Below are 18,916 nucleotides of genomic sequence, written 5' to 3' on the forward strand. Positions count from 1 at the left end.
AATCAAGGTTCACGTTGGTCTGAGCCAGACTTCTCAGGGCTGCTCTAACAACTTTAGGATGTGCCTCCAATACAAAATGAAGTTCAAAGTGAGCTTATCTTAGGACTTCCCTGGTGGCGCAGTGGTTAAGAATCCACCTGCCGGTACAGGGGACAGGGGCTCCAGCCCTGCTCTGGGAAGATGCCACATGCAACGGAGCAACTAAGCCCTTGCACCACAACTACTGAAGCCTGCTCCACAGCAAGAGAAGCCACCGCGATGAGAAGCCCGTGCACCGCAAAAAAGAGTAGCCCCCACTCGCTGGAACTAGAGAAAGCCCACGTGCAGCACCGAAGACCCAACGCAGCCAAAAATAAATTAATTAATTAATTTTAAAAAACAGAATTAAGGGAACAAGGAAAAAAAAAGTGCGCTTATCTTGGGTTAAGTAGGGTGAAGGGAATTGTTTTAGTAGTCCGACAGCCTGTATTCATTTACATAGCTGTTACTAAAAGAACTGTAACAAATGTATTGATATTATTGTTTTATTATGGAGAATTTCAAATACACTCAGAAGCAGATAAAATGATATAATGAATTCCCAGGTATACATCCGGTGCCAATAACCATAAGCCCATGGCCAATTGTGCTATATCATCACCTCCATCTGTTCCTTCCCCTCCACTATATTGAAGCAGATCCCAGATATCATATGATTTCATCTATAAATATTTCAGTGTGAAACCCTAAAAGATAATAACTTGCCTTTAAACGTAACTAAAATACCATTATCACACCTAAAAATAATTAGTTAATATCAAACATGTACTTTCAAATATTCGTCTCATAAATTTTACAGATAGGTTTTCTTCCCCTTGCTTATTTTAATCAGGAGTGAAATTAGAGCCACCTATGGTAAAATGATGGTAGTCTTTTGAGTTTCTTTTAATTTTGAGATTCCGCTTTCATCTTTTTTTTTTCTCTTGCAATTTCTTTGTTGAAGAATTGTGCTTTTATGTCCTGTAGAATTTCTCAGTCTGAGTTTGATTACATCTCCTCAGTATAGTCTAACATGTTCTTCTGTCCCATGGATTCCCTGTAAATCGGTAGTTGGATCTAAAGGTTTGATCAGATTCAAGTTTAGTATTTTTTTTGTAATATATTAATTTCTACCAAAAAAAAAAGTTCACCAGAATAATCTCAGTTTTGGCCAAAAGCTTACTGACAAATTTATTTTTCTAGAATTTGTACTAGAAGATATTGCACAAAGCATCAAAAAATTTAGAATTTATAACTAGACATCAGACTCTGGGTTCTGTGGGAAAGAATACACACACACACACACACACACACACACACACACACACACACACTAAACCAAAATAAACACCACCAAAAATAAACACAAGAAAAATTCAAGTAACAACAACAACACTTAGTATCTAAGAAATGCCAAACCTGAATTAATTAAAACCTGAATTAATTACATGCCCTTTAAATTGAAGGCTTAAATATTCAATACCCTATTTTATATTCAAAGAACTGAGCTTTTATCCCCCAGGTTTTGGTTCAGTTTGCCTCAGCTACCACTAGAGGGAAGCCAAGATACATCTAAAAAACCCACTTTTAAAAACACTTTTAAAAACACTCAAACCTGAAAGATGTAAATTTTCTTTGTTTCTTTAACATATCAAAATTCAATATTAAAAATTATTTATTTTTCATTTTACAAGGAAACATTATACTAAAGTAGTTTCATATCTGAGCTCTGCCTATATATAGTGTGGAGAAAAAAAACAGCCTTATGTGTTCTGTACAAAGCATTATATATGACACAAAACGTACCTCTGAAGGCTTCCTTCACCCCAGTCCTTTTTTTTTTTTTTAGCCACTCCGCGGCATGTGGGATCCTCCCAGACCGGGGCACGAACCCGTGTCCCCTGCATCGGCAGGCGGACTCTCAACCACTGCGCCACCAGGGAAGCCCCCACCCCAGTCCTTTTAAAGACAAGGAAAAGTATAAGAACCTAAGTAAAAATTATTTCATGGTGGCTGAATTAAGGTGTTTTTAAGAAATTTAAGTACTTTTAAAGAATGCAATACCCTTTCCAAATTATAATTTTAATTATTATAATAAACTCCCTTCTAAATTATAATTTTAAAACAAACTGTAAAAGAAGCATAAAGAAATCCAATAAATTTCTATTTTTCCAATGATGATTAATTTATTTTGGAGGGATTGAGGAAGATATATCAAATTCTTTCCCTCCAAAAAGTAAGTCAATACTCCTTTGCTGTAGGGCTAAGCACATGCTTCATTAACTTTGGGATAATCCAGCTCTGCTTCCTGTCCTCCAAATAATTAGCTAAAATGTCAGAACTAACTAACCTCTCCTTTTACCACAATAATGCTTACATTAACGTAGCTCTTTGATTTATAACTCATTTTCACATGCTACTTCATTTATCCTCAAAACTTTATAATTGAAGATTATTAATCCCACTTTAAAAGAAACCAACACTGCAGGCAGTGAAATATTTTTTGCAAAGTTCAACAATTGTAATCTGCATAAACAGGACTGAAATCCGGAACTTCTAACTTCTAAAACTCAGGTACTTTGGGACTCCACTGAGAAAACGATTGCTAACAATTTCAGTTCCCCCATGAAGTAGCCTGTGTCCTGATATCAATGCCTGTAAGACTCTTAAAAGCATCAAAGTGACTCTTATGCTTTCCACCTCAATACACTTGGCAAAGGACTATAGAAGCCTGCACTGAATGACCAGTCTTAGTGCCAATGGAAGACACATCCCCGGCTCCTTGGCTCTTTCAAGACAGAGGACTCAAAGCGCAGACTGACCTGGGGGCATGCCCAATGGAGTACATCTCTGAGAGGCAAACACATGGTGCAAAAGCTGGAGTTTTTTCATGGCAATCATAAATGTGCCTTTAATCACTGATCATGAACATCTAACACTAGATGATGGGGGCAGAGAGAAGTATCAACCATAAACCCATGGAATTAAAACTCCAGTCCAGGGCCAAGTGGTGTGCTGATGGATTTTTAACAACCAGCTCTACCAGAGGAGAGGAAAGAAAAGGCCCTAATTTATAGTTTGCCATTTCCTGTGGTGTAAGTACTCCCATTACGGCCAATTTCAATCTACCAAGCATCACTGAATATGGAGTTGAGAAGCAATGCTAACAATCAGCTCTGCACACCACTCCCCAACCCCTATGCTTAGAGCACCCACTCTGGCCTTCCTCTGGTTGTGTAAATATTAGAGGCAGGCCTGATGGGAAAAACCTCTTTTCCTCCTATGGATTCTAAGAGGATGGCTTTTCTATGAGCACAACTGGCTTCCTGGGCCATCCCTCCCTTCTCGTGGGTAGTGAAGAGCTGATTTATCTAATTGGGGCATTGGGGAGAAGAAACTCAGTGTGCTGGTCTTCTTCCCCTTCTCTCGGATCTGCCTGCCAGAAGACAGTGTGCTTTCTGCTTTGCCGTCGTGAGATAAAAGTCAGTGACCTTATGTCATAGTTTGCCCAGAATAGTCCTGGCGTTTCATCCTACTAGCTCCTCCTTTAACTCTCAAAAGTGTCTTGGTTTGGAATATAAATTATGTCACCCGAGGTAAAAGGGACTGCCCCTGAAGAGCAAAGCCTGGAGAAAGGTTACCCATTTCTGGGTGCAGTCCTAGGAAACCCTTTGTTACCACAAAATTGAGCCACATTTTTATTACCATCTTCTTGACACTATTCTCTAGCGCTAATTATATTCCAAACCAAGGAAGTAACAACAGGAATTATTTGGGGAGATTTTTAAAACATTAACAAACTGAGTGCCCTGAAAATTGACTGGCAGTGGCTCCTGGACAAGAATGAAGTCCAGGGCTTCCCTGGTGGCGCAGTGGTTAAGAGTCCGCTTGCCGATGCAGGGGATGCGGGTTCATGCCCCGGTCCGGGAGGATCCCACACGCCGCGGAGCAGCTGGGTCCGTGAGCCATGTCCGCTGGGCCTGCGCGTCTGGAGCCTGTACTCCGCAATGGGAGAAGCCACGACAGTGAGAGGCCCGCATACCGCAAAAAAAGAAAAAAAGAAGTCCACACACATAGATACAAAGGAGACCAGGTTCTCTCAACAAGGACCCACAAGCTCCCAGATCTACATTAAGTAAACAAAAGATAAGAAGTTTTAGTGAGAACTTACCCATCAACAACACTGCTAACATTAGAAGTTTAGAATTATATAGGGGTGACTTTCTAAGGTATAAGTCACAACCACAGATATGTAGGACACATCATACTCTTTGTCATTGCCTAAGTGGATTTATGCTAGCTACCGTTAGAGGGACCTGCTGATCTCCAAATATCATTTTTCCCAACCTTAGCTGCCTTTTCGCCCTACAAATAAACTCCACTTTCTTCAGCCCCCCATCTGTGTAGCTACATAGATGAAGCTGTGGAACACCCAAGTGGCACTCCGAGTAAAATTACAAAGCTTTTAATATTTGTGAAGCACTTAAATTGTACTATTTCACAATGTATCCCTAAACTACCTTCTCATCTTAAATCAAAGACCACCTGACCATATATTTAGAGCAAACATGGAATTGATCATTTACTTTTTAAAGGTCACACCCAATTACAAAGAATCACAACTGACTCATACAGCTCAGTAGCAAAAACCCCAAATACCCCAATGAAAAAATGAACAACCTGACTAAACATTTTTCCCAAAAAGATATATGAATGGCCAACAGGTATATGAAAAGGTGCTCAACATCACTAATCATCAGGGAAGTGCAAATCAAAATCACAATGAGATATCACCTCATACCTGTTAGGATGTCTATCATCGTTTTAAAACTAATAAAAAATTTTCAGTAAAGTTGCAGCATACAAAAATCAGTTACAGGGACTTCCTCAGTGGTCCAGTGGTAAAGAATCTGCCTTCTAATGCAGGGGACTCAGGTTCGATCCCTGGTTGGGGAACTAAGATCCCACATGACAAGGGGCAACTAAGCCCATGCACCATAACTACTGAGCTCTCACGCCTCAATGAAAGAGCCTGTGTGCTGCAAACTACAGAGCCCACTCGCTCTGGAGCCCACACACCACAATTACAGAGCCCACACACCCTAGAGAGAGAAAACCCGCACACCACAACTAGAGAGACCTGTGTGCCGCATCAAAGAGCCCACGCACCGCAACAAAAAAGACCCTGCAGACTTCCCTGGTGGCGCAGTGGTTGAGAGTCCGCCTGCCGATGCAGGGGACACGGGTTCATGCTCCGGTCCAGGAAGATCCCACATGCCGCGGAGCGGCTAGGCCCGTGAGCCATGGCCACTGAGCCTGCACGTCTGGAGCCTGTGCTCCGCAACGGGAGAGGCCACAACAGTGAGAGCCCCGCGTACCACAAAAAAAAAAAAAAAAGATCCCGCAATACTCAATGAAGATCCCACATGTTGCAAGCAAGACCCAACGCAGCCAAAAAAAGAAAAGAAAAGAAAAGAAATAATAAAAGAAAAGAAAAAAAAAACAAGTTTATATTTTTAATGAACTACTATCATACACTAATAATGAACTATCATAAAGAGAATGCATTATGAGTAATGAACTATCATAAAGAGAAATAATGAACGATCATAAAGAGATAATGAACATTAACATATTCATACTCACATTATGAATAATGAACTATCATAAAGAGAAATAAGAAAAAAACCTTATTTACAATTGCATTAAAAAGAATAAAATACTTAGGTATAAATTTAACCGAGGATATGAAAGATCTGTATGCTGAAATCTATAAGATGTTGATGAAAGAAATCAAAGAAGACACAAACAAATGGAAAGATATACTATGCTCGTGGATTGAAAGAATTAATTTTTTTTAATATCCCTACCTACCCAAAGCGATCTACAGATTCAATGCAATCCCTATCAAAATTCCAATGTCATTTTTCAGAAAAAGGAAAAATAATCCTAAAATTTGTATGGAAGCACAAAAGACCCCAAATAGACAAAGCAATCTTGAGGCAGAAGAACAAAGCTGGAGGCATCACACTTACTGATTTCAAACTATATTACAGAGCTATAGTAATCATAACAGTATAGTACTGGCAAAAAAATAGACACATAGATCAATGGAACAGAATAGACAGCCCAGAAGTAAACCCATGCATATATGGTCAATTAACTTATGACAAAGGAGGCAAGACTATACAAAGGGCAAAGGATAATCTCTTCAATAAATGGTGTTGGGAAAACTGGACAACCACATGCAAGAGAATGAAACTGGACCACTACCTTACACCATACACTAAAATAAACTCAAAATGGATTAAAGACTTAAATTTAAGACCTGAAATTGTAAAACTCCTAAAGAAAACACAGAGGGTAATCTCCTCAACATGGGTCTAGGCAATGATTTTTTTGGACTTGACACCAAAAGCAAAGGCTACAAAAGCAAAAATGAACAAGTGGGACTGTATCAAACTAAAAAGCTTCTGCACAGCAAAGAAAACCATCAACAAAACGAAAAGATAACCTATGGAATGGGAAGAAATATTTGCAAATGACATATCTGATAAAGGGTTAATATTCAAAATATATAAAGGTCTCACACAACTCCAAGGCAAAAAAAAAAAAAAAGACAATTCCATTTTAAGATGGGCAGAGGAACTGAATAGACATTTTCCAAAGAAGATACACAAATGGCCAACAGATACATAGAAAGATGCTCACTAATCATCAGGGAAATGCAAATGAAAACCACAATGAGATATCACCTCACACCTGTCAGAATGGCCATATCAAGAAGCCACAAATAACAAGTGTTGCTGAGGGTGTGGAGAAAAGGGAACCCTCTTGCACTGTTGGTGGGAATGTAAATTGATACAGCCACTATGGAGAACAGTATGGAGGTTCCTCAAAAAACTAAAAATAGAACTCGACCCAGCAATCCCACTTGTGAATGTATATACAAAGGAAATGAGAACAGAATATCAAAGAGATATCTGTATTCCCATGTTCATTGCAGCATTATTCATATCATTATTCATCCATATCTTGGCGCCAAGATATGGAAACAAATTAAGTGTCCATCCACTGATGAATGGATAAATCAGATGTAAGATACACACACACACACACACACACACACACACACACACACACACACACACACATACTGGAGTAACATTCGACCTTAAAAGAAAAAAATCAAAGGAAATCCTGCCATTTGCAACAACATGGATGGACCTGGAAGGCATTATGCTAAGTAAAATAAGTTAGACAGAGAAAGACAAAGTGAAACAAGCCAAACAGCATAATATCACTTATATGTGGAATCTTTTTTAAGAAAGGTCAAACTCATATAAACAAAGAGTAGAACAGTAGTTGCCAGGAGCTGGGGGAAGTAGGAGAGATGGGGAGAAATTGGTAAAAGAGTACAAACTTTCAGTTTCAAGTTCTAAGTACAGCATGGTGACTATAGTCAATAATACTGTATTATATAATTGAAATTTGCTAAGAAAGTAGTCCTGAGGCTTTCTCAGAAAGATAGCAAGGAAGAAAGGAAAGAGGGAGGGAGGAAGGGAGAGAGAAAGAGAAAGAGAGGGAGGGAGAAAGGAAGGAAAGAAGGGAGGGAGGGAGAGAGGGAGGGAAGAAGAGGGGAAGGAGGGAGGGAGGAAGAAAGAAAGAAGAAATGGAGAAAGAAATTACTACTGGGTGTCCACACCCTTTTGCAATTAGAATTTTAAGTGAAATATTCCTTTCAAGCAAGTTAGCTGCCACCTATGCTTTTGAACTCCTCCCAATCAATGTCTGGAGAGTGTGGAGTAGCTGGACCTCAGGGTAACACACACAGAGACAGACACACTTATAGAAGGCACAGGGCAGAAAGTTGCACAAAAGAAATGTGGCTCTGTGTCCCAGATTATTGTAATCAATCATTAAAGGGGAGATTTATTCTATCCTGGCTCTGCCTAACTATGGTCAGCAGCGGCTGAGTTGTAAGTGCACCAGGAAACCAGACTTAAGTTCATGACCAAAGGCAGGATGGGGAGGAATTCAGCAAGAACATTTCCAAACAATTCTGCTGATGCACTTGTTGGTTTGGTTACTTTCTTGCCTGGGCCACACATACACACCCATAGGCGGTGCCTCCAGATCATGAAATGCAGTGGAAATGTGCCAGTTGTTCAGTCAATATCAGCAAGACAAAAGGCCACCCATATAATTCACTGTCCAAAGATGATTTTTTTTTTGCTTTAATAATTGATTTTGGTTTCTTGCTGTAAACCACTAGTCACCTATCTAGCATATAGTCTCTTCTTTTTCCTTAATAACAGAACTTTGATTTTATTCCAAGCAGTGGTGTGTCCACCAAATGACTGCATTTACTAACATCTCCTGCAGTTAGGGATGGTTGAAGAACAGTAAGTGGGCCTTTAGAGAAAACTCCTTAAGACAGACAGCTGGAGTATGCCTTTTTGTCCTTCCTGCTTCCTGCATGGAACATGCATATGATGTCTCAAATCCTAGCAACTATCTTAGACCATAAGATAACCTTGGGGATGGAAACCACATGCTATGGATGGTGGAGAAATAAGAGAAAGAGCCTGGGTCCTTGATGCCACTTTAGATGCCCCATCTAAAGCCTGGGGTATCTCTCTTCAGCCTTCCTTTATGAAAGAAAAAATAAAAGTCCATCTTGTTAAATTCCTATCTGCATTAACCAGCAACTGAATGAAATTTACAGCTAATATGCCAGCTCTACAAATCACCCAAGTTACCTGAAAACTGCTCAATATCCATTTCATTTTGGGATACAGAAAAAAAGCTTTAAAACTAACCATGATAGTTACGGTGATTTGATTCGCAAACCAAAAACTAGGTCACACAATAAGAACAGTTTGCATCTACTTATGGAAGAAGCAGATCATCAGCTCATTTGAAATCAGGGCTGTGCTAGAACACTCAGATCATATGATTCTACTTGAGTTACTAAGTTCAAGCACGTTGCAGTAATCCTGACCTGATTTTCCACTTCATCAGGAAAAAGATAAGTTTGGGTACTGGGTGATACACACTATTTTAACCAGGAGCTTCAGTTTAACACATAATCTCCAAAAGTAATTTCACAAAGGGTTCTGGGGCTCCTGAAACTCACATCCCCCCATAAACCTTGGTAATTTTATAGTAATTACACCTATGCTTCTCCCTCTGTACCCAGGGAGAAGCATTATTGGCACCTTATCCTATAGAACTCAGTTCTATACATTTAATATTTGCCTTATCTAAGCCCTCTATATCTGTTTCCCCACAGAAGGATAATAATACTTACCTTTCCTCCAAGGTGTGTTGTGATGTTTAATTAATGTTTACAAAGTATGTAGTAAGCTGCAGGTGAAAGATGCTAATGAAGCATAAAGTAGTGTCATTAGTCTGACTCATCAGTTACCCTTATTAGGTATGCAAAATGAAAGTCATGTTGCTACAACTAAAATAGTTATAAATACATATTAGGTGAAATATAAGTCCCAGAGAAACTTAAATCTATATACCACATCTACAAAGCAAATACCTGAAGCTCATTATTAGAGCACTGTGCTTTTTTTCTCTAACACTTGAAACCCCTTAACTTTTAAGAATAGAAACTGATTAGGTTAGGGTAATGATGAAAATACGATATCTTTGGTAAAGATTTGAAGTTCTTTATACCTTAATATGAATATAAAGTTTCAGTCTGAAGTTATGTGAAACTCTATACAACTTGGAAAAACGTTTGATTCTTCTGCAATTGAAACTAGCAAGAATAATAAAAAAAAAAAGAAACTAGCAAGAATACTCTGAATTTCACAGAAAATTTAAACAATAAAATGATAACCTTGAAAGTTTAGTACAACCGATGCTTCTTGAGTTCAAATGTGCACTATGTTGAGGTGCATGCTATTTTATATAGTCTCAACAATTTTCAACTAAATATACAACTATATATAATAAGTACATACTAAGATTTTACATATTTCCGAACCAAGGAATCATTTACACTATATACTCTGCTTTGGCATATAAAATTAAAATATTTTATTGTGTGACATGGGGCTCTTTTTCAAGCTCTATATCCTAATGCCCCCTTGCTGTGCAGCAGAAAGAGAATTAGGAAATAGGAAGAGCACAATGATAAGATGATAAGAAAGGTTAATTCTCCTACAGTTGTTTGGGGTAAATTCATACTATCCATCCATAGCTTACCCTGGGTGTACAGTTTCAAAGAGAACTAATAGTCTTAAGAGAGAAAACACCACACAAACACACACACACATGCGCATGTACACATATAGTACTGTGCAAAGAACGAACTCCATTTGGTTCCGAAAGACATTGCAACAGGATTCATCATTATATTGTGTCAGAGAATTAAATGACTGTCTTTCACTCAGAAGGTACATAGTTGAACTTTTCTTCCAACTTCCACAAAATTTGTTCAGTTTGGAAACTTATGATCTAGTTAGGTTTACATGGAAGGTAAAAAGACTCACATCTGGGGCTTCTCTGGCAGTCCAGTGGTTAAGACTCCATGCTCCCAATGCAGGGGGCACGGGTTGGATTCCTGATCTGGGAACTAAGATCCCACATGCTGCATGGCACATCCATTTCATCCCCCAAAAAGCACAAAGTTAATATTCTCCTGAGTTGAAAGTAAAAACTTTTTGGAGTCGCTTAACCCCTTATAAGAAAATTTTTTTTTAAGAGAGAAAGAAAGAGAGAGAGAGTAGGTAATTGCATTACAGGACAGGAACAACTTTTAAAGGTCAGAGGATTTGATGACATCTTAACCAGTCCAGATATAAAGTCACCCAAGTGTTAGAAATAATCTGAAATTATTTGCTTCTACCTCTTCGATTACTGCTTTTCTCATCTCCATTTCTTCTTTTCTTCCTTAAATGTGTTGTGACCCATATGTTTACAAGCTGGATGTCCCCAAAATAGTCACCACCCCCTTCTATGGCCACATATTTTTGCATATATTATGTGAATTAAAATGGAAAGAATCCCTATCCTGCATATGATGGAAAACCAGTATCTCCCATCTCATCCCTAATATCTTCATGAACTCTAAAGGAACGTAACATTATTCTGAGTCACTTCCTCAGATTTCTTGCTTCTGCTGAATTCTCAACTGTCACCTTTGTCTTTCCTTAAGTTTACTCCATATTGATACAACATAGAATACATCCCAAAACACTAATTTCCCCAAAACACTAATCCCATAAGATCTAATCACACTATAGCTGTGATCATACATCTTTACTGAAGTTTCAGTAACAACATGAGGTAAAAGAATGTACTATATCAGAGCACAACATAACAAAAGATTTAAAATTGAATTCAGTATTCCTGCTATTCAAAGACAAATTGTCCCCATTTTAATGTGCTTGGAATTTTGATATATCTTACAATAAATCTGTAAAATTAAAGTATTGTCATATTTTCTCTTGAAAAAAATTATTAAATTGACAGTCTATTACATTATCCATAGTATCCTAAAATCAAAGGGATTTGATAAAAAAAAAAAAAGCACCTGTGTCCTTAAAAGTCCAAAGCCATACCCAGAATCAGAAACTTCTCACTGATCATCTCGTTTGGGATCCTCGCCCCTGTCCACTCCATCCCCTCCCATTTTTTCCTATCTCCCAAGTTTTCCCAAGTTCTTAGAGGTCTTCACCCTCTTCCTCCAGATTGCTCCTGTAAGCCTCACAAACGTTCTTGCTCACTTGTCTTTCTGTCTCCCCTAGACCACTTTTATGCTCTGAATTTTATTTTCCAGTACGATATGGCCCATCAAGGTGACTGACGAGAGGAAGTTTTCTTTTCTTTTTTTTTGCGTTACGCGGGCCTCTTACTGTTGTGGCCTCTCCCGTTGGGGAGCACAGGCTCCGGACGCGCAGGCTCAGGGGCCATGGCTCACAGGCCCAGCCGCTCCGCGGCATGTGGGATCTTCCCAGACCGGGGCACGAACTCGCGTCCTCTGCATTGGCAGGCGGACTCTCAACCACTGCGCCACCAGAGAGCCCGGAAAAGTTTTCTTTTTGAGAAATTTTCTTGATAGATTTTATTTTCCTCTTTGCTTTCCCTTTTTTTCAATTTTTAAAAATGTTTTAAATTGAGATATAATTGACATATAACATTGTATAAGTTTAAGGTATATAACATGTTGACTTGATAAATTTATATATTGCAAGATGATTACCACCACAGCATTAGCTAACACCTTTATCACATCAAGTAATTACCATTTCTTTCTTGTGAGAACATTTAAGATCTCAATAGCTTTTAAATGTACGTGTCCTCCCACCACCCCATCGATTTTTCAAATTAACTTTCTTACTACAAAGATTTCTTCCCGCACCTGTAATTAATATTCTTCTCTTTTTACATTCTTTCCCTTGGGATCCTTACCCAGTTGGATAGCAAATGGCTCCCACCTTTCAATCTTCAACTTTTATTTCTCTTTCATATTCTGGACTTATATCTCCATCCTGAAGGATATCTTCACCAAAACTTACCACATAGACCTCAAAGTCAGCACATAATCAAAGGAAAATAAGGAATCTTTTGTGAGGCTCTTATTCCATGTGGATCATCAATATGGACTACAGAGTAAAGTAACAAAGGTTTACTCTAGGAAGAAGACTGGGATCCAGGTGTCAAGGCCCCCAAGGATGTGAAGTGACTTTCTGCCAGTCAAAAGATCATGGTTTATCAGATGCCTCTGAAGTCTCAAAGCAGGGACTGCTGATAGAGGATTGTAGAACAGTAATTTAAAGGTGAGCATTGAAATCAACCTAGATGTCTACAACTTCAAAGTCATGATACACAAAATTAAAGGCATCATCTTCTGTTCCTGACTTTTCCATTTCTGTTAATGGAACTCTTATTTTTCTGGTCACACAATTTCAAAAAATTTAGCTTTGACTCTTCTGTCTTGATCTTAGCCTATATTCCTTCAATTGTCTAGTTCTTTCACTTCAGACTCTAAAATGTCCTTTCCCTTTGCTACCTCATAATCTTTCAATAAAATGCGCACCTAAAATTTCTCTCTTTCCTCAGATTTCTTTTTTCATTTAATCCAATCCTTCCCATCTACTGCTACCAGTAAACAGATTTTCATAAAGTACAATGCTTATGATACCACTTCCCTATAAAATCTTCGAAGGTTCTTGTACACACTCCATAGTAAACTCTCTGTTGCCAAATCCAAGGGTCGATTCTCAGTCTTTATTTTATTCAACCAGTCAAAACCATTTGACAATTAATCTCTAATTTGGATTTCTGCAATTGGTCTCCTGTTTCAATCCTTACTTAATAATTTATTTCATAAACAGCTATGGTGATACTTTAAAACATAAGTCAGATGATGTCACTATTCTAATAAAGTCCTCCAATGGCTTATTTCTATCTCACTTAGGGTGAAATTCAAAGCACTTACAATGGTCTGCAAGATCCTATATGATGTGGTTGGCTACTCACTACCTCTCTGCCTCATCATCTTACCACAACCCTCCATCTTTTTTTAACCCTAATTCTAGCCATACCTGTAGTCTTACTAAAGGACAACAAAATGGTCTCACCTCTGGGGCTTTGCGATAGCAGTTCCCTTGACCTGAGTGCCACATGCTCTCTCTGAATCACTCAAATGTCTATTCAAATATCACTTCTCTCTCCACTCTTTAACATTCCCACAGCCTACCCAGGCACTCCCTATTCTCCGTAACACTTAGCACCATTTGCAATATTATATTTGTGTAATATTCTATATTGTCTGTTTCTTCCCACTAGAATATAAGCTCCGTGACAGGAAGATCTTTGTTTCCTTTACAGCTGTAGTCCCTGAGACTAAAAGAGTACCTTGTACTTAGTAGATATTCAATAAATATATGCTGAATGAATGAATGAATCTGTCACAGAAAGACCCTTCCAACAGAAACCCCATGCTAGCACAGTGGAGCCCAACCTGTTGGCCAAGTACCTGGGAGGTATTGGAATAATGTAAAGGGGTCTGAGAATTCACATAAGTCCAATTATTCTCTGTAAACTAAACAAATTTCTGCTATGTATATATGTTAACTTAAAAACAATTGTTAAAAAGTATATTTTTATCATCGTGTATTTTCTCAATCAAAGGCACTAACAATGCAGTCACTGTTACGTAAGGGCCTATTGATTTATTTCTTATTAACAGGAAATTTTCATACTCAAAAGCATTAGGAACCCTACTGTGCTGGCCAAATGAAACCGCTGTCTTTTCTCCAGGTTGTCCATTAACCTTCACACCTGTGCCTTTGCTCACATTTGTATCTTAACTAGAAAAACCTTTTCCTCTCTTCCTCCTCTTCCCACCCCACCCTTTAATTGCTTTGCCGTCCCAAATCTTTTTTTTTTTTTTTTTTTTTTTTTTTTTTTTTTTGCGGTACGCGGGCCTCTCACTGCCGGGGCCCCTCCCGCCGCGGAGCACAGGCCCCAGACGCGCAGGCCCAGCGGCCATGGCTCACGGCCTAGCCGCTCCGCGGCACGCGGGAACCTCCCCGAGCGGGGCACGAACCCGCGCCTCCCGCATCGGCAGGCGGACTCCCAACCACTGTGCCACCAGGGAAGTCCCCAAATCTTAAATCGTCATCATTTACTTCTGAATGAGCATGTTCCTCAGTGAGAGCTGGCAATGAGACCCATGATGACTGCCTGTGGTGAGGGATGGGTCGAAGGAAGTGCTAGTTTGTCTAGAGTCCCCCCTGATTAAATGTCCCAAACAGAGCCTTCCCACCAGTAAAGCCCATCCACTCAGCGTTCCCCCATGACACAACATGCTAATTCTTGACCCTGCACTATTTTTTCATACCAACCAAAGTTCTCTGCCCACTGCTCTCTGCCAAATATCTCCTACCACATCCTCATTTTGATTCAACCGTCACATATTTCTGTAAGCTTTCCTGGTTAACCAACACCACGTTCTCCTCATTCCTCTATGGTCTTCAACAATGAACAATTTTCAAGTGAATTTTCTACTCTGGTAACTTCTTTTGTAACAGTTTCCTTTTTATCATTTGTTCTCTTAAATGTGAATTCCTGCCTGAGATATAAGTGCCTCATAAATTTCTTTTCTTTCATAGGTCTCTTCCCATTACACCATAGTGCCTAGTACTATACTAGATACAGAAGAGATATTGAAAACTATGCTGTGAACCCACTGTTCCACTAAAAGTTTTTCTATAACAAACATGGGCAAAGTTTTAAAGTATCAACAGACTGAAAGAAAAAAATATAATGTATGTATGTGTGTTTGTTTGCACACACGGTTTAGACACCTGCATATAAATTGTAAGGTCCAAGGGGATATGGTTGAGGACCTGACCACACTTGCTACAATATACATAAAAATATGAGAATCTGTATGCAAGAGAATATATAACAAATATATATCAGGAAAAGATTGATAATTTAGATTGATAAATAAAAACTTATGCATTATAAATAATATCACTGGCAATGTTTTTAAAAGGAGCACAATGAAATATTAACCATAAAAAAAGAATGAAATCTTTCCATTTGCAACAATATTGGATGGAGCTAGAGGGTACTATGCTAAGTGAAAAAAGTCAGACAGAAAAAGAGAAAAACCAAGGCTTACCTGGTGGCACAGTGGTTAAGAATCCGCCTGCCAATGCAGGGGACACGGGTTCGAGACCTGTTCTGGGAAGATCCCACGGGCCGCAGAGCAACTAAGCCCATGTGCCCACGTGCCTAGAGCCCGTGCTCCGCAACAAAGAGAAGCCACCACAATGAGAAGCCCGCACACCAAAATGAGAAGCCCGCATACCACAATGAAGAGTAGCCCCCTCTTGCTGCAACTAAAAGAAAGCCCATGTGCAGCAACAAGGACCCAATGCAGCCATAAATAAATAAATAAATAAATTTATTAAAAAAAAGAAAAAGAGAAAAATCATATGTTTAATTTATATGTGGAATCTAAAAAACAAAACAAATAAACAAACAAAACAAAACAGAAACATACATACAGAGAGCAAACTGGTGGTTGCCAGAGGGAAGGGGGGCTGGGGGAATGGACAAAATAGGTGAAGGGGATTTAAGGGTACAAACTTCCAGTCATAAAATAAATAAGTCATGGGGATGTAATACACAGCATAGAGAATATAGCTGATAATACTGTAATAACTTTCTATGGTGACAGATGGTAACTAGACTCATAGTGGTGATCATTTCATAATGTAAGTGTTGAGCCACTATGTTGCACACCTGAAACTAATGTAATATTGTATGTCAACTATAATAAAAAATAAAGTAAAATAAAATAAAGTAAAAGGAGCAATAATCCAGAAAGAATATTTTCCATATATATAACAAATTATTATCCTTAATATACCAAGAATTCCTACATATCCAATAATAAACAAAACAACCCAATAAAAACGGGTAAAGGATAGAAGCACAGAAAGAATAAGAGGCAGTTCCCAAAAGAAAAGATAAAATGGTCAATAAGCATAAAAGGATGAACAAGCAGAAAATGAAAGTAAAAACAATAATAAAATACCAGTTCTTAGCTATCAGAATGACCAAAAAAATAAAGAGTTTGATTATATCAAGTGTTGGCAGACATGCAGACAAGGAAATGTGGAAAAACAGCCCCTTCATTACATTGGCCCCTTCAGAGGGCAATAATTAGTGTGTATCAAACCAAAAATACACATACCCCATGGCCCAATAATCCCACTTCTCAGTATCTCCTCTAGACAAATACCCATGTGCATAAGAATCTTTATAAGCATTGCTTATAACTCTGCAAACAAGCCTAAAAAGGAGACAGGCTAAGTATTATGAAATATTATGTCGCTATTAAAAAGAATAAACTAGATATGTATGTAATATCACAGGTAAATCCCCCAAGATGTGTTGCATCTTGGGGTAAAAGGCAACTGCATACAGTGGTACTACAGTATTTTACCATTTTTGTAAAACACACTCATACATACATATGCCCCTATTCAAGTTCACAAGAAGTACCAAACAACTTCTATGTGTGCATTCACATACATATCACAGTTTAAATAACATCCACAAACCTACAACTGTGGTTACTGGTGAAAGGAAGAGAGGATTATGGCTGAGGTGCCAGTCAAAGGAAAATTTATCCATTTCTGTCAAGTTTTAATTTGGGGAGAGAAGCATTATCCATGAACTATTTGTGTAGCATTATCCATATACTATTTGTGTACTTTACTAAATGTAAGATAACCAAAGTGTTTGCTGATGGCATGCAAATAAAGGAGTCATCCCTTAAGCAGGTGCCAAGACTGATGGGTTTGCACTTCCCAAGGAGCCCAGCCAGTACTGTTTACCTGGTAGGCTCAAGTACATGCTTGTTAAAATGGGTGAATGAATGGGGATGAAACAGGAGGTTGGAGCCAGATCATGAAGATCCTTAATTTCTGAGTTCAAGAGCTTGTAATTTGTTTGAGATAACAGATAAATTAAATGAGATAATACATTTAACACAGTTTCTGTTGATACCTTTTAGCTTTTATGATTAATATCACATTTCAGTTCTATCCTGTTTCATGACCAGAAGATGGAGCTCCAAGCATTTAAACCTTTTTTTTCTTCTTCTTCTTTCTTTTTTCTCTTTTCTCTTGTTTTGTTGGAGTCTTCATAGAGGTTGTGGTTTTGTTTCTTTAATTCTGGTTCCCATTTAAACCCTTCCATTTGTATTTAGTTCTCAGATTATCAAAATCCAATTGCTGACAGAGAGCCGATGGGAGGAGTAACCTATAGGGGAAGTTCACCCTTTAGTTTGATTTTCCTACCTCTGGGGACTTCTTTGTTTCAGGCACTAGTTCATACATTTTTTTATCCAACTGTTCCCATTTGGAACGCCTCAAAATGGAAAAGCCCACTCTAAACAGGTGCTGACATCCCATGCTGTTCTCATGGGACGGAAAATTCCAATCCTGCTACACAAAGACTTTGTCACTGTGTGCAGCCAGGAACTTGTGCATTGAGGGAAGAGAACCTGGCAGGGCTGGAATAGATACTTGGGACTGTTCTCCAGGTTCTATGTTTTTCTAACATAATTCCACAGAATTCTTCCTTGAGACCTCTAAAGACTCATGGGAAATAATGAATTTTCTAAATTTCCATAATATCTACTCTATTACCATTATTTTGATGTTAGCTGTATCTCTAGCTATTTATTGAAGATTCATTCATTTGTTCACTCTTTTTTTTTCAATAAATATTTATTGATCACCACTGCAAAATTGCAGAAGGGTGGGCTTCCCTGGTGGCGCAGTGGTTGAGAGTCCGCCTGCCGATGCAGGGGACACAGGTTCGTGCCCCAGTCCGGGAAGATCCCACATGCCGTGGAGCAGCTGGGCCTGTGAGCCATGGCCACTGAGCCTGCACGTCCGGAGCCTGTGCTCCGCAACGGAAGAGGCCACAACAGTGAGAGGCCCGCGTACCGCAAAAAAAAAAAAAAAATTGCAGAAGGGTTATGGTAGGACACACATGCACATGCACACACACCCCCTACTCTAAGTCCTCAGTGTATTTATCCAAGAATACACAATCTAAGAAAGCCAGGAGAGACTCAAGCAGGAGCAGCATCACCTATTAAGATTTTTCCTTGCCTTTTGTTCCTTACCCTGAGGGCAAAACTGTCAGGGACTCTGGTAAGGTTCTGCAAGAAAAATTTCTTGCTTCACCAATTGCCCTGTTATACTCAGGCTTACATAGCTATTTTGAAAACAAAACAAAACAAAAAACTAACAATATACACAGCATGGTTTAATGGAATGTTTATATACGTTTGGTTGCTCTGTTTCTTGATCTAAATTCAGCATCAGAGATACATGTC

At 38.8% G+C, this 18,916-nt stretch overlaps 1 long non-coding RNA gene across 1 annotated transcript; it reads right to left on the reverse strand.

Moving 5' to 3' along the window:
• Positions 1-510: 510 nt before the first annotated feature.
• Positions 511-9,321, reverse strand: LOC109548573 (uncharacterized). The gene is made up of 2 exons (XR_002174693.2): positions 1,825-9,321; positions 511-1,095 (listed from the first exon to the last, which is right to left on the reverse strand). It is a non-coding gene; the product is annotated as an uncharacterized lncRNA (long non-coding RNA).
• Between the last annotated feature and the right edge of the window lie 9,595 nt (positions 9,322-18,916).

This window comes from Tursiops truncatus, chromosome 5 (genome assembly GCF_011762595.2).
Source record: "Tursiops truncatus isolate mTurTru1 chromosome 5, mTurTru1.mat.Y, whole genome shotgun sequence".
Classification (NCBI taxonomy): Eukaryota; Metazoa; Chordata; class Mammalia; order Artiodactyla; family Delphinidae; genus Tursiops; species Tursiops truncatus.